Genomic DNA, 16956 nt, shown 5'->3' on the forward strand with positions numbered 1-16956 from the left:
CCTCCATCCACTCCTCCCCACAGTCCCACAACAGACGTCTTATCAAACGTGACTGATTGCTGTGATCTGGACTCTGGGCAGCCATTAAGCAAATTACCTGAATCATTGCGAGGATTATGCTCATTAACACATGATTAGCATCAAATTAAAATAATGAGTGTTTAACTTCTGATGTCTTCCAGTTGTTGGAACAGCTTGATCAGCCACGCCAGGCTGACACGGGAGGGACGGCCCGCCGCGTCGGGAAACACCCCAACGTGGAGGAAGGCCAGCCAGGTGCAGGACGGACGGATGGAGGGCTGGGCAGTTCAAAGTGAGCCGCATTAATGCAGGTTTGAAACGTTTAAAGGTCAGTATTTCACTGAATATATAGCTATTCATGCTTTAAAAGTTTGTATTTATGCTTAATATCTTTAAATCTGAGTGTTCTAAGTCAGGGATGTTGAATTGAAAAAGTGTCTAAACTCTGTAAGATGCTGCAACAAATCCATCTGGACTGCTATTGTCTTTCAATGGTTCACACAGATTTAGTTAAAAAAAATCCCAAACAACATTAAAGTCATTTGTGTGTAAAAATAAAGTTTTATAACTTTCATATGAAAGAGAAGCAGCAGATTTTGATACTTATCAACCCAGATGTGACAGATGTTTCTTCCTTTTATCTTGTTATAATTTGCCTTAAAATCTGCAGAAATCAGCACATTTGTTTTTTTTTTTTTTTTAAAAAGTGCATTATTCTCTAATAGTTCAGTGTCACCCTTTTTTTTTTTTCCTGAGATGAAAACAGGCAACTTATCTGACGCAGCCCCAGAGTGTAGTGCACCTTCTGCTTTTCTCTCTGCAGGAAATTTATTTTAATACCACAAATGCATATTTAAAAACCACTAAATGTAGTTAAAACTACAACCTGCTGCTGGGAGATTACAGACCCTGAATGGCATTATGTTTTATTGGAGTGGTGGGGGTGGATGCATGTCATGCCCTGGAGCTCAATTTAATATCATACCCAGTGAGCACAATCTCTGGGATAATGTCAACAGATTTTTCCTGTAGGCTTGAAGGCTTTCAGGATAGCGTTTGTGTTAATGGCATTCTGTTCCTTTTGGCTTTGGCTAAATTAAAGGCCATTGCAAATCCATCTTGAGCGTGACTGTGCAGCCAAAGAGGTGAAGGAAGGAGAACAGCTTGGTTCAGATTAATATAGTGTAAAACAATCACTCAGAAGGCCGGATTCACTGTGCAGTTCACACATTTATTAGTTTAATTTGAAGAACGCTGAGCCAAGCATTTGTTTCTTCTGTGTGTGTTTCATGCAAGTGTAGAGCAGAATCCTGAAGGAGAAACACAAAATACTGAAGACGACGCATCCAATAAAATCATGCATATACTTGATAGTTTAGTAAAATCGCTTCTATTGAGAACAACATTTTCAACATTTATTACATTTTGAACTACTGCGGTTCACTTTTACATGGCTCTGTGTTAAATTAACCAAACCCTTTGAAAAACGTGTTCCCCTCCTCGCCTGTGGTGGCGCTGCACCAAGAGCCACTGAAGAAAATTACAGTAATGCCTCTGAAAAGACACTGAGCGCAACTTCCTTTGGAAAATATAAACAAAATGAAGTAGCGTCAGATTTTAATGGCTGTAGGATTTCTCTTTTGTCATTTCTAAAAAACACATGAGCCTAGCGCTGGAGACAGAAAGGACTCCTGATCTTTTACCAAAGTCGAGAATAATCCTACAACTGCTAAAATCTGGTGGTTGACTGGGGTTTCTACTGAACTTTGTTAAACCTAACAGTTGTTTCCTTAACTGCGGCTGGTTAGCATCAGTTTGAGCCCATCTGTGTTCTCTGCAGCAGCAAACATCTTTCTGAGTTCACTTGTTGTGCAGCTGCTCTGCTCACTCACTGCTGAGGAATTAAAAGTCATCTTAAGGACACAGCAGCACTCCTTAGATGCACTTGATTAATAAAATATTAGCACAGGCAGCAGTTGGCAACATCATTATTATGTTTCTCAAGCAGATTAATCCCCTTGTACAATATGAGTCTGCCACCAGTGACGGCAAGAGTTTGGATACAAAAGGAGACGTCAAGCAGGAGGCTGGCTGGCATTTGTCATTTTAAATGGTTTCCTCTGTGATCAGAGCATCTTTCGGAGCTGAAGGAGAGCTGGAAGCAGGAGGATTTCCTAACTCGCATCATTACCACGTCGTCTTGAAGCAAGAAGGCAGCTTTGTTTAGGATTTGAGACCTTGATACATGCATACTCATTCACCGTTCTCTTGTTTTTGAGCCTGAGACCCGGTTAATGAACTCGAGCTGAGGGAGAACCGGGTCTCCTCCTCACGACAGCAAATAGCCAAGGGCAATAGCCGATAACTAATGTGTGGAATATTGCAATTAGCATGGCAAAGTACTTACAGGGATCAAATTAAAAAATTCATTAACGCACACACTTAATTAAGAAACACTTTTGGGTTTACATGATAAATTATGACACCTATTAAATCTTCCAGTACAAGCTGTAATGGCCTTCTTTGCTCCTGGGTATAGGCAGTGTTCCCTCTCAGGTTTTGAGGAAGTCTCCAAGGACCTGGAGTATTTATTAAAGACTTTTATTAGGGATAATGTTTCCCTGCAAGCCATTTCACTGAAGATGTGCCAGGGTTTTTTTTCTTTCCTCCTGTTTGTGCTGCCGCTGCACTTCAGCGTCCTGTCTCAACATGTCAGCTTTAATTGAAACAAGATTGGAAAGTGCTTCCCGTTGAGCGTGTTGTAAAAAGGGTTTAAAATAATGAATTAAGCAGAGTTGTGATAATGACAGCCATCATGTCACGGATGAAGTTGGGGACCTGGAGCGATTTGGTTTTTTTCTTCTGCAAAACGTGTCACGTCCTCCTTGCTCATGGCGGCTGTTTTTCACAATGCTTCAAGTGATTTTAGAATAAACACACATTGTTCTCATTTAGGCAAATGAGTCTTTATTATGTGTTAAATCTTGATTTGATTACATGTTAAAGCCCAAGTGAAAACAAAAAGATATGACACTTCAAACTAGGGATGCCCGATGTATCTACAACATCATCAGTATTGGTTGATTTTTTTTTTTTTTTATTATTTTTTTTTTTCCAGTGTTGAATATAAATAAATTAATTAAATTGGTAAATATTGGCTTTTTAGTCTGTTGGCCCACATTTTTATATTGGTACATCCTCACTTTAAAATATGCAATCCTTTTCACAAAATTATAAAAATTTCCTATTGGAGTGCAGTTGGAGGTTCTTTTAAACTTTTAAAGTCCTTTTAATGAACCATCATCTGAACTTTCTGAAAGAATCGGATGGAGTATCAGTGAACTTGGACTAAAAGAATTTAAGCAAACTTGCTTTAAAAAATGTGTCGTCATTCTTTTCATACATCCTGGTTATAATTAAAGTTGTTAAATGTCAGAGCTTTTCTATGCGTTTGCTCCTCCTGAGGGGCGCAGAGGTTTTCAGGGGGATTAACACAAAAAGTAACTGCGAACATTTAGCCAAATGTCGGATTATTTCGGTATATTCTGTTTCCTCAAATTACTGTCTCCAGAAAACCTTTCTTCTTGCAAGCAAGAGCTGAACAGCAGTGCACAGCAACATGTGGGGGAGGGGCAGCACTGTGTTACTCTGTGGTTTATACGGGGGAATAAAAGCTGCTTTCTCTGGTATCTTATTAAAAGGATGAAGAGGAAGAGCTGAAATGTAAGAAGTTTTGAAAATGTACCTAGTCAAATCTCCTTTCACTTTTCACCTTGTAAGTCCTCATATGTTTTCATTCACATCTATAATCAGTCCTGAAGGTTTTCGTTACAGGCTGCTTCTTCATAGACCCTCTGAGTGGAGAAGTGTGTGACTACTGAGGGGTTATGTAAATAATATTTTCTGAAGATGAAGTTTCTGCTGCCGTCTCCTAAACACGATGTAACTCCCAGAGCGTGGAAACCCTGGGATCTTAATCATCTCATTCATACACCAGCAATGTTTCCTCACGGCAGAGTAATTAAACCCATCATCTCAATCAAGCAAATAAATAAATCTGATTTGTTGGACGGCTCTGCCCAGATGTGTTTTAGTCAGGAGAGCGAAGAGGAATCGGTGCAGTCGCCCGGGGTGACCGGGATCCGGAGGCGCTTCCTCGTAACGGTCAAGAGGCTGTTGACCGGAGGCCTCTTGAACTTTGATTAGCTCCTGTTTCTGTCCTGAATGGCCTCTTCATTTTGGTAATTTTGGTCTTTTTCTATAATCAAAACGTCCTCTGGGCCCTGGTGCCCATGAAGATGAATATGCAGCAAAAACATACTTAAACCTCAGTTCTTCACATCTACATTCATGAGAAAGACTGGCGGAAATAACCTTACTTTTATTCTAGGGTTTTTCATATCAACACAGTTAAAATAAGTTCTTTAACAAGATCTGAAAACAGTTAAATCAATCTTAAATCTACGAAAACACACAACAGAGTCTCCTCCTATTTAACAGAGATTAGAGTGAAATGAAAAGGCTGTTTGGACCAATGGAAAAGTTCATGGTAAACTGCGACTGAAAGGTGGCAAAGTCCTGTGGATGTCACACAATCCCAAATAATCAGCCATCCACCACCGTGCTTAATAGTTGGTGTGACTTTTGTATGATTTTGGTTTTCTCCAACTAAATGAAAACATTTGAACCCATATGTCCAAAGAGTTTTTCACCTTGGAAAAGCTGTCGTTCCAGACGTCTTTGGATTTGTTCAAATGTTGTTTCTGGAGAGTTTCTGATTCAAGTCAAGTTTATTTGTATAGCACATTTCAGCAACAAGTGCTTTGCATCTTATAAACGTTCCATTATGAAACTACTACTACTAAACAACGATGACTCTAAACAAGTATGTTTGTTGCCTTTATTTAAAGGAACAGTTTCCTGGAAGTTTGTTCCAGATTAGTGGTGCATAGATGCTGAATGCTGCTTCTCCTCGTTTGGTTCTGGTTCTGGAGATGCAGAGCAGAACCAGAACCAGAAGACCTGAGAGGTCTGGAAGGTTGATACAACAGCAGCAGATCTTTAATGTATTGTGGTGCTAAACCGTTCAGTGACTTATAAACTAACAAAACCATCTTAATGTCTATTCTATCAGTGGAACGACTTTAGAACTGGGGTGATGTGCTTTATCTTGCTGGTTTTAGTCAGAACACCAGCAGCAGCATTCTGGATCAGCTGCAGCTATCTGACTTTTTAGGCAGATCTGTGAAGACACTGTTGCAATAATCAATATGACTGAAGATAAACTCATAGATGAATTTCTCTAGATTTTGCTGGAAGCTCTCAGCCTAGCAGTGTTCTGCAGGTGATAGGAGGCCGACTTTGTAACTGTCTTTATGTGACTCAGTGAAGGTTCAGGTCCGAGTCCATCACTACACCCAGAGTTTTGACCTGATCTCTAGTTTCTAGCTGTAACAACTGAAGTTTTGTGCTGACTCTTGATTGTTCCTTTCTGTGTACAAAGACAATAACTTCAGTCTGGCGAACCTAAGCTAGTAGGAGCCTGTAGATATTAAATAAGACGGATCCTAGGACTGAACCTTGTGGTATCCCACGTGTGTCTACTGCGCGTTCTGATGGGAAACTGCCTCCAAATTGTTCTACTGTGGCTGCCCACCCTGGAATGGTGTTGGCACATTTGTGTTTGCTTCAGAGCAGCACCTGGCTGCTGCTTTTCCTCCTAGATATTTTCCACAGAAGGCTTTTCCATTTTTGGTTTCCATGCCCATGTTTCTGTGCAGTTTAAGTTGCATTTCCAAAACTTTAAAAGCTGGAAGTTTCCGGATAATTATCTACTGATACATGTGTTTTGTTTTTGCTGCCATATGCCATTTTTACACAGTTGTAGCTACACTATTTATAGTCTTAATGTAGTAAATCTTTAATTTCAACCTATAAGTCTTAAAGAGCTGAAAGCCAATGAGAAGGTCCCTCTGCTGTCTTCTGGTAAAGGTCCTTTCATGGTTTTACTACCTTTCCCTTAATAAACCTTTTAAGTTAATAAGTGTCTGAGTTTGTGACAGAATGATCTGTGGGCCGTGGCGTGAGCGAGCAAACCTGCCGCCGGTTTGAATCTTTGAAGCGAGCCTTGGCTCACTTCTGCTCCATTATTTAAAACAAGTGTCCAGAGCTGTGTGCCATGACGAAATTATTAACTGTGTATTTCATAATGCCGCTGACAATATGTTAACGTGTTTTTCCTCCTCCCCCCGTCGTGAACAGATGGGTCCTTTTACTTTATTTTCCACATCAAGTATGATTATTTCTTTGTGCCAAAGGCCACCTGCCGTTCCTCAGTCTCTGTTCTAATTATTTATGTTGGTAACACACAGCAGGACTTGTTATCAGTTGGATGGTGTCTTAATAAAGGAAGGCACATCAACATATTGACATCATGTTCAAGGGGAAAATTTATCACCGCACAAAAGCGAGCAACAGGGGTCGCCGGAGCGGATCAGGCCAGGTGCCAACACCTCCACGTCCGACCTCCTTTTGTTCCCAGACGCCGGGTTTCCTCTCAGCACACGTCTGAGGAACCCTGTGATGATAATTAGGCGAAAGCCAATTAAAAAGTCAAATAAGAAGGAATACATTATCATTAAGGTATGCAGAGGTGATGGTTTTTGGGTGTGATAAGATGACAGAAGAGGACATGGAAACTAAACTGTTTGGGAAGAAAATCCTGGTAACGTTTTGGTTCCCAGTCCTGCCTTATTAAAACTTAGGATCACTGCAGATTTCAGCTGTTTTTGCTTTCTTCACACAAATAATTTAGATTAACAATCAAATTTTAGTACCAAACAAAGAGAATGTGAGGACATGCAAAATCCACTTCACAAATGATTTTCTTGTAGCAAATCAGTTCAGGTTTAGTTGAATATGTGAAAAGCCTTATTTTAACTCCAGCATAATTCCCAGAGTTATTTACAGAAATGTTAGCAAGTAGTACGCCGCTGACTAAAGCTGTGGTGTCAAATTCATTTTCATTTGGACATATCAACATAATGCATGTTATCAAAGTGCTGGTTGTGCTTGAATGTATTGATAAAACCCATTAACAAACAAATATTTATAAATAGCTCTCAACTACTATATCAAAAGATTATGCCAGGTTTGCATTTTGCAATCCAAATGCTAACCCGGGTTAGCATGTTTCTAAATTAGAAATATTTGCATGAAATTTTGCAATATTTACCCTTATTTAAGACCATAATTGTGGCTTCTTTTATATTGATCACAAACGTAGCTTAACATGGAGTAAGGTTGAGGCAACAGTATAGTAAAAGAAAGAAATACTGTCACCTGTAAGTTGGCGTTACTCATTTATACCTGATGTTTTGCAGAAAATGTTACATTTGTGCAAAAAACAGCAGTGATCTGTTGATTTTTACATAGATTTATGTGATTGTGGAATCGCAAAAAAGCAAAGAGATAAAAACTGCTTTGAATCGGTTGATAAAATATTTAAACCCAAAACTGTTATCTTGAAAGTTCATCTGTTTGAAACATACACACCTGTCATTATCAAGTAGTTATTACCAAGGACTGAGTGAAAAAGCAGTCAAATTCAAAAGAAAACTAAAAATCCAGAGGATATTGCAAGAAATTCTTAAAACGGTCAAATAGAGTGGAAAAAGCAAAATGTAGAAGGAAAAATGATTTGAACACTCCCTGAAATATTGGAAACAAAAGTAGCAACTAAGTTAAGTATCCATGGTGTTTGAAAGCATCGTGTTGTGAGGACAGGTCACACTTAATTAGGACTCCTCTGCTGTAAAATGTAGAACACTTAAACAAGCATGAATGTTTAATCCCTGCAAGCTCAGATGAATACAGCTTAATTACATTTCTACATGTGCAGCTTTGTTCTTTTCCAAAGTGACTTGGAAAGGGTTCTGAAATATGTCATTGATGAACGCTGATGCAATATAATTACAGAGGTTCTACCCTTCCTAAGCCTCCATATCCATCCCAGCATAAGAAAAATAGAAAAGCCGACATATTCCCCCACGAGGGCAGTAAACCACAGTAGCAGTCCCATTACAGAGCCAGATTTAAAAGGGTTACAAAACCTTTATCTAGCCATTTAAGAACATATATGGGCTGAGAGTATCCAGAAGAGCGAAAGTCATTGTGGAGCTCAGACAATGCACTGACCATAAATCCATAATAGCCTTTAGGATTAAAGAATATGCTCTCCGAGTTTAATTACATATTGCTTCAGAGAGCCTCGCCCTGCTGGGAGGGAGAGGCCCACTGTTGCTTCTGGCGATGAGATGAGGGACAGACGGCCAGAAAATTAACAGAAGGATTTATTTAATCTCAACCAGTGAAAGTTTTCAGCTGTAATTCGTCCACACTAAGTGCCATGTGGATACACAAATCAGCAGCTGGAGTATACTTGTGCTGTTTGCACGCAAACACAAATAACCTGGAAAACAAGAAGGAAAAATTGCATTTGAGATCTGGATGCAACATTTTTTGTATCTTAAATGGTACAACAGCGTATTAGGGACACGCTTAGAAAAATAAAAACTGAAATTACGAGAATAAAGTCACAGCATGAGAGTAAAGTTGTTCGAGAAAAAATATATTACAAGAAGAAAGTTGAAATCATTTCAAAATAAAGTTGTACTATGAGAATAAAGTAAATTTTCAAAATATTATGAGAATAAAGTCAAACTTTATATGGCAAAGTTGTGAACAATGACATGGATTTTTTTGCGCTGTTTTAGAATAGTAATTTATGGTAAGCTTCATAGCGTTGAACTGGCATATTACATGCGTCATAGCCAAACATTAGAGAAATTTAAAACTTAAGTTTTTAAAATTGTTTCCTAGAGTTCACATCTCCAGGAAGATCATTTCTTTACACCTGAGAATCCAGGCCTTCTGTACAAAGTAGAGCATCGACCAAGGAGCTGGTTTTTACCAGGCTAATTTTTAGGTATTTGCTTAACATTGTTTCAGATTTTTATTTCAAATATTCTGAGGTTTCCATATTGGAACAGCCTGTGCTTCTTGTGGAGTATTTTTTTTTAACAGAATGTCAGTAGCTTTGTTTCTGTTACAGATGTGTTGAACGTTGTCGTTATGCTGTTGTTGAAAAGATACAATTTTGCCGTTGCTGTATTCTCACTAAATGAGAAACGTATTTAAAATCACACGTGACTCTTTGTTCACACAATAAGTCATTAAAAAACATAATCATCAAACCACTTCCTGTCGTCTTTTTCATATTTTCCACCAGTAGTAACTTCCAGGTTTTGATCACGAGTATTCCCATTGCAGTTTTGCGAAATACACAAATTTCAAGACAGCCAAAAAACTCCCAAAAAGATTTTTTTCTAAATATCCATGTTTCCATTAAGCCAATTTATTTTCAGAATTCCAGTTTTATATTATGCCAAATGAAAACACAGCTACAGTCGGCTTGTGTACAAAATATTACAATAAATGGAGTAAAAGTTTTTCGATGGAGAAACTTTGAAATGACGAGAAGCTTAACCAGCTGAAGCTCCCAGTGGTGCTGCAGCAGAACAGGACAATAATTAACAAGGTTTGACACACTTCTTTGAAGAATATAAGATTATTATTCTGCTTTAATTAGTATGCTAATGTACAGAGTTTCTTTATGATCACTTCACTTCTTTTTCCATTATATTTCATATCTCTTGCTAACCTTTTAAAAAGAAGATTTAGTTCACTTTGTCTTGGGCTAAAGCTCCAGTTTATAGCTATATAATTAATTTCAGAGGCATTACCCAAAAATTAGAGCAGTTATTAGCACAGAATTTCAATTCCATTTAGAGAACGTACCTGATAATGCTGCAGCGCAGTCACTTACTAGCAGAGTCCTTAAATGTATTAATAAGAAGAGGTCAATGAGATATTTAAGGAAATGCTGAAGTCCCTACATTAGCGATTTTTCCCCCCCCACAGAATTAGACTCCTTTGGAGGAGAAATGCGTTTGAGAAGTCCAGCTGCTTTCTCCTCAGAAACCTGATGGAGGATCTTTAGAGAACAGCTGCAGAACCCAGAGCCAGAAGGTCTCATCATGCTGCAGATAACAGAAGCATCAGTCACAAATTAACATCTTCATCGGATGCACGGCTGTTAAATTTACATAATCAATGTAGATGGTTAGCATCAGAGTGAATGTAAGCTAATAAGCCTATTGTCAAAATGTGCATCGTGTGTGCATACTAGAGCAAGAAGCAGGGTGTTTATTAACTCTCCTGCTTCCTGGCTGCTGCTATCAGTGCTTTGTTTTTAATCATAACCATCCAGGTCTGCAGTGAACCACATCATATTGTGGCTGATGGGTTGCACTCACCCTCAGTGGGGTTACAAGGCCTGTGATATACTGTGACTGCTTCAATCAAAGCAGCAGATTTGAATGTCCACGCGGCCGGTAACAGTAACAGCCTCAGTGTGAGATTTATACCCTCATTGAGAAAATTACATTCACTCCCTGTCCTCACTGTTTGGCATCCATTACAGTTCATTATTATCCTTGGAAGCTGTAAAGCTCTGTAATAACAGGTTTAAAAAAAGAAAAATGGAGGTTTTGCCAGATTGAGGCATAAATTGTCCCGTCCCTGCTGGTGGAAAACATTGGACTTGTCTAATTATTTTCCTTCTCTCTGAAGGTCCAGACAGGCTTTTTGATTAAAGTAGTGGAGCCTCGCCTCTCAAAGGAGTTTGGTTTTCAAACTTGTGAGCTATTCTGGTAACGATTGTATTGTCTTTTAGTGGTTCACTTGCATTGTTTAAACCAACAGTCCCAGTGGTTTTTACAATAAATATTATTTTGTCACCATTTTCAAGTAATATATTGATAATGGCCTAATGATGCAAGTTCTCTCTCTCAAATATCAATAAACTTACATTTTGTGAAGAACACATAACACAGGAACTGGGAGATATTTTAAGCATCCAAAATAATAAAACCTAAATAAAATGGAAACAAAAAAAATACATAAATCTGAAAACAAAAATAAAATGAAGTTTAAAGTTTCTGAACCTTCAGAAAATATTAATAAGCAGAATGGACCTATTTTATTTAATCATTAATTGATAAATTGCTTATTGTAAGACGGCTTAACTACCACCAAACTACATGATGGAGGAATGTAGTTTTATATTTCATACCAGCAGTCTGCAGAGAAAAACAGACATGTTTAATTTAACAAAGTTTCTCAGACATGCCTGTTTATTTACAAGAGCTTTACAAAAGTGTTTTGGAGTTTCAGAAAGAGTAGGAGCTTTTAAAAGGACGGAGGTGTTAAGTTACAAAATCCAAAGTTTTTATAAATCAGATTTGACATATATATATATAGCATTTTTATAACAACTGAAGTTAACATAGTTTCTTGATTATGCTATCAAATGGCATTTGGAAAACACATAATGCCCCTTTAAACTAAGCTACACTAAAGATATTCCTGAACCTTTTCATCAAATCTTGGTTGGTTCCCCAGCAGGTTTCATGACTCTGCTAAAAACTATTGTTATGTTTAGAAAGCAAACGTTTGGAGCTGCCGGTGCTCCGGGCCAGGCTACCAGCTGGGACTTCCATGGGAGCAGGTGATGTGGAGGCTGATGCTCTCTCTGTCAGCCGCCCCAACCCCCGCTGCATTGACGAGTCTTCATAAATAATCTTCCAGCAATCTGCCTCTCCCTCCACTCTCTTATTAATTACTTTTACGGCCAAAATCAAACATCTGTCATGCTAGAATATACAAATTAATTATGCAGCTTCTCCCCATCAACATCCATATAACAATGTTCCTCAGAGTCCTGCTGGTAGCAGAGCAGGAAGAGCGGCTGTGTTGTCATTGTAGTTTATTTTTTCTTAAGGATCTCAGATCTGCTTCTGAAAGATAAAAAATATAAACATAGTTATTTTATTTATTAATTTTACTATGAATTTTAGGATCTTTAACAAATGTCAGCTGTGAAGGCTTTCCACTGATTACATTAAAACTTCTTCTGAGTATTAACAATTAAAGATTTGTATAGGAAAAGAATAACAGCTAATAATGCATCGATATGCACATATGCAAAAAATTAGATACTCTCTATGACTTTATTGCATGAGTTCAGCTATAGAAATTGTATATCTATAAAAACAGTTTACACACAAAGTTCACAGAGGCTCAGAAGGACAAAGTTCAGTCACTGGACTGCTTGTCAGTGAAGCTAATATTAAACCAGATAGCGTTGACTTCTGCTGACCAGGAGGTTTAATGCCTCACTGCTGCATATACAGGTCCTCCCCTTCCTGTCAAATGGTCAGACTTCTTACTGGTCATTTGAAGTTGTTCTCGATCAGGAGTACCTTGGCATTAGCGTGCAGTATTAGTACAGCTAGCATACGACATTCTTCTGCCTCAGAGAGAAAGTAGCTCCAAACAGCAGTGGTGTGTTAGCATTGTCGGCTAAGGAGAGTCGCATATGTTTATGTTTTCTGACTGTACTCACAATGTTAAGAGTTTAAAACATCTATTCTGCAGCTTATTGGGGAGAGGAGAAGCTGAGTGTCTGCTGTTGGCAGAAATGCAACAATTTGGGCAAATGTGAATTTGCCCATTTGCATAATCTTTGACATTAATAATTATCTTTGAATGATTGTTTTGTAGTATTGATTATATTGAGAAGTCGATTATTTTTACAACCCTAATACCAATATATTGTGCATGCCTACTTGCAGTTCTCTCCGTTGCAGGTGCACCCCCTTCTACCACACTTTTCCTTTCACTTTACTTTTTTTAACATTCTCTGATAATGCAAGATAAATTTGAGTCTTTTTTGTGATATTCGGATTTACTGATTTAACTTATTTTATTATCATAAGCTGAACCCTCTACTGAACTTTAATGTTCATATTTTTGAAACAAGGAAAAAGCTTTAATATGCTGTTGAAAACACAACCAGGGAGGGTTTTTTTCAGCTCTACAGAAATCCCAAATTCTTTATAATATTTGTGCCACTCTTTGCCTTACCTGGTTTCACACTGAGCCTTGCACTTAGTGACCGTGTGTGTGGAGCAGAAAGATCTTGGAAGTCCACAGGCCCACTGACAGAAGACAGCTGTCTGCCCATCCTCCAGTTCCGTCTTGAGGTGTCCTGGGATCTGCCTGTTCACAGGTCAGGACCCAAGAGGAGAGGCACCATTTGGTACCAGTTACCGAGCGGTGGGTGGGGGTACTGGTGCCACCTCCACCTCCATTCAGTCAAGGTAACACCAGCTGGCCTAAGCGTGGCAGGAGGAGAGCTGTGCAGAAATGGAGAAGCACCTGATGACCTCAACAGAAACTAGACTCCTCCCCTTCCTGTTTGTACGACTGTGGATGAAAATGCTATTCAAAAACCCTCACACCAGTTGAAGGACAGACTTGGATATGCTACTCCAAAACATTCTATTTTTTCATTTAAAGGTTGACCTGCTGGTGTTTTTGATCATTCTATCTAGACTGATTATTTAAGGTTTATGAGTTTATTTAAATGGGACCTATTATGCAAAATTCACATTTTGCAGGTTTTTTGTGCTTCCATTTGAGTCTCAACTGTTGGCTAAAAACCTATGGCAATAAGTAAATGTTTTTTACTGTCTGGAAAATGCCCCATTTTAAACCCTCCCAATTATTATGTCACAAGTGACACATACTGAACCATTACCTAGCAACCAAAGCATATCTCCAGCACGTTTTGTCAATTTCTCTTTCCGCTAAATGTGTTGTACAATGGCTGCTGGAAAAGACAAGTGCTTTGTGATGCTAAAAACCACAGAACATGCAACAATAGATGGATAAAATCTATTACTAAATTTAATTCTTGCAAGAATTCAAAAAGCTGCATCAAAATTAGATACAGAAAAATCAGTGCAGGTATTTATTTTCAGTAAGTTTAGTTATGGGCTTCAGTCAGGGAACTGAAAAATGCCTCTGCCAGAGTCCTGACCAACACCAGGAAACTGGAACAAATCCCAGCAGTCCTGACATCACTGTTGATGCTTCCTATCTGCAAAATAAATTATTTTAAAGTCTTGATTTTGCTCTATAAGGCACTGAAGGGTCTCGGGCCTAAATCCATCTCTGAGTTTGTCGCTGTTGCTTCCAGAACTAAACTCTCAGGTTTCTACAAAAAAACCTGAGATGTTCAGAAACCTTTCGACTTTTTAATAATCAGTAAACCTTAGTCCGTTTCCAAAGTTTAACCTCCTTCTGTGTAAATAAAACTGCGCAGCTGTATATGGCTGATCCACATCCAGACACGTGAGCTTTTCATCTTTGTCATCAAACATAAAAATAAGTTTCAGTCCCAACAATTTATGATTGTTAAGCATGGCAGCATATATTATGACAAACAACACATGCTCCATTATGCCAGCTGGTGTAATGACGTGGTAATGCCGGACTCATTAACTCCAGCACACAGTTTACGGTGGCCTTTTATGACAAAATTAATTGATTCACACATGCGCTAAAACAAAAATAACTAGGATGAAAATGCAGTTGGATGTGAGCCCTCTAATCTGTCATAAACATTTCTGGTGGTAAAGCAGGGTGACATTATTCATGTGAACGACTGGTAATATAAAGAATAAACAACCACAGACTAGCTTTTATCTTCAAATGTAGCTTTAATGTGTGTCCGAGCAGACAGTCCAGAGGGGGAAAAAATCCACATCTTTAACATTATTAGTTATTATGGCCTTCAAATGAGTTCTATCAAAATATGTTTCTCTATAATAGCAGACAGAATCATTATCCTGGCATTTGGGATTAAACTTTTTCTCCATCTTTGACCACGAGCCATCAAAATAATTAGATTTTAAGTCTGTCCATTGATCAAATCTGAAACTATGCTTACAAAAATATTTCTTTACCAAAGTTAACATGTATCCCATCCACATTAACCCATTACAATCTACATTCAGCTAAACATTAAACATTTTTCTCTCAAATTAGAGATGCACCTATCTGATATTAATCTGTATCAGTCCTGAAATTGAAAAAATTCTAGATCATGTATTCAATGTGCCTGATCTGTTCAGATCTATTCATTCTAATTCTATGTTTTGTGCTCTCAGCGACATCATGGTTTATTGATTTTACATTATATTCAGACTTCATAATTGCACTTTCTGAACCATTTAAAAGACTTTTTGGTGTTTTTAGTCAACCTATTGTTTTTGTCAGTTTCTTATTTATTTTGCAACAGCTGTTCTACTTCTAATTGAACCATCCATCTGTCCTTCTTGACTGACTGAACAAATTATAGTTGTGGTGTTTTACATGTTAGACTAAGCTTGTGAAGCTATTGGTGTAGGTAAGTGTGCTGTACTGGTTATCAGCTAAATTTGTAATTCAGTACATTTATGTTTCAGTTTAAAAAAACAAAAAAAATCATTTCAAGTCAGTTCAACACTATTTTTCTGCATCGAATCGGTATCAGCCTGTGCTAAGCCTCAGATATCGTATCGGTGGTGAAAAAAGCAGATCGGTGCATTCGGTCCATAGTCCTGAACTTAATTTATCTGCATCTCCTTACACGTTTTCTCTGCTTGATGCCAATGATTGGACTCTTTTTAAACAGATTAACATTTTCCACGCCCGTGGGATGTGTTTTCACATGGTTCTGTAAGGAATGGGATGGTAATCATTGCAACAGTTGGAGTAAAATAACTTTTCAGCTTTGCAGTACTTGTCCAACAGGAGTATTGCACCTGTTTGCTCAGTTAAACCCAGGAGACGACTTTATTTTTGACCCGGTCGTAGTATTGTTGTAGGTAATGCTTTGATCCTGGTTCTTGCTCCATCCAACTGAGGAATGTGTAAGACAGAAAGAGGATTTTCTTGCAGCGTATGTGAAATTCTGACATTTAATCAAAGGAATATCTTGTTTAAAAAAGAAAAGTGGATTCATCCTCCTGCCTCTGCCAACCTCAAACACTTCAGTCCATATGTTGAAGAATTTTTCTTGACTTTCAAAGATGAAATGAAGACTGGGTTTATCTGGGGATCATTTCTCATTCAGGAAATGATTTTCATCTCTTGGACTGGACTTAAAGGTAATTGTTTACAATCTGTCCCCTGCTCCAAAACCATAATGAATTTCTTAATCCACGTCTCATCACTATGAACGCTGCAATTACTTTGCTGGAATAAATAATCCATCTTTTCAAGCAAGGCAGATGGAAAGAAACAAAAAAATGCTTAATCAGATTATCCAAAGTGCTAAAGTAGAAGGAAACCGGAGGTTTCTTGAAGATATTTTACCTCTAATCTGAAAGGTTTCTTTTGTTCTGAAAATGGTTGGAAGTGATACCCTTAGACATATTCAACAGAACCACACATATATGCCAGTTAAAATGACTAATGGGGCCTTACCCTCTGTTCAGCTCTATGTTTGGGTCGTTGTTGCTTGCCTGGCGATGCTGTGAGTTGTTTTAGTCACGTGTCCCAGCGCTGCAGGGCAGGTGTTAGAAAGATGAAACCCAAGTTTGTCTTCTCTGTATTGTTTGTGGGGTTTTTTATAAGCACTTTGGATTATCATGTCATGCGTGACAGAGGATCTACACCTGCTTAATCAGAGGAATTTTATGTAAAATATGCTTCACTCTTTCTGTTTAAGCAGCATTTTGGAGACACAGCTTCAGTCAGCTCATATTCTTTGAATAAAACTTGTTCTGAAATATTTTTACTTAATTATTATATAAAATTTGGTTCACAAGCATTTCTCTACCCCTTTATAAAAAGCATTTATAAAGGTTGTTGGACTTTATACAGAAATCAGATATATAATCAACAAGCTTCTGGTATAACTGGCTGAAAATAGGACAAACACATCTGACCATTCTCTACTTCCTGCATCAAAGCACTAAATCT

The 16956-nt window shown here is 38.1% G+C and overlaps 1 long non-coding RNA gene across 2 annotated transcripts in view; it reads left to right on the top strand.

Moving 5' to 3' along the window:
- Window positions 1-16956, top strand: part of LOC122828089 — a 60395-nt gene that overhangs the window by 28414 nt on the left and 15025 nt on the right. For both annotated transcript variants that reach the window (XR_006370160.1, XR_006370161.1), the window contains exon 2: window positions 183-349. This is a non-coding gene — a long non-coding RNA (uncharacterized LOC122828089). The remainder of the gene's footprint in view (window positions 1-182; window positions 350-16956) is intronic.

Source organism: Gambusia affinis, linkage group LG03 (genome assembly GCF_019740435.1).
Source record: "Gambusia affinis linkage group LG03, SWU_Gaff_1.0, whole genome shotgun sequence".
Taxonomy (NCBI): domain Eukaryota; kingdom Metazoa; phylum Chordata; class Actinopteri; order Cyprinodontiformes; family Poeciliidae; genus Gambusia; species Gambusia affinis.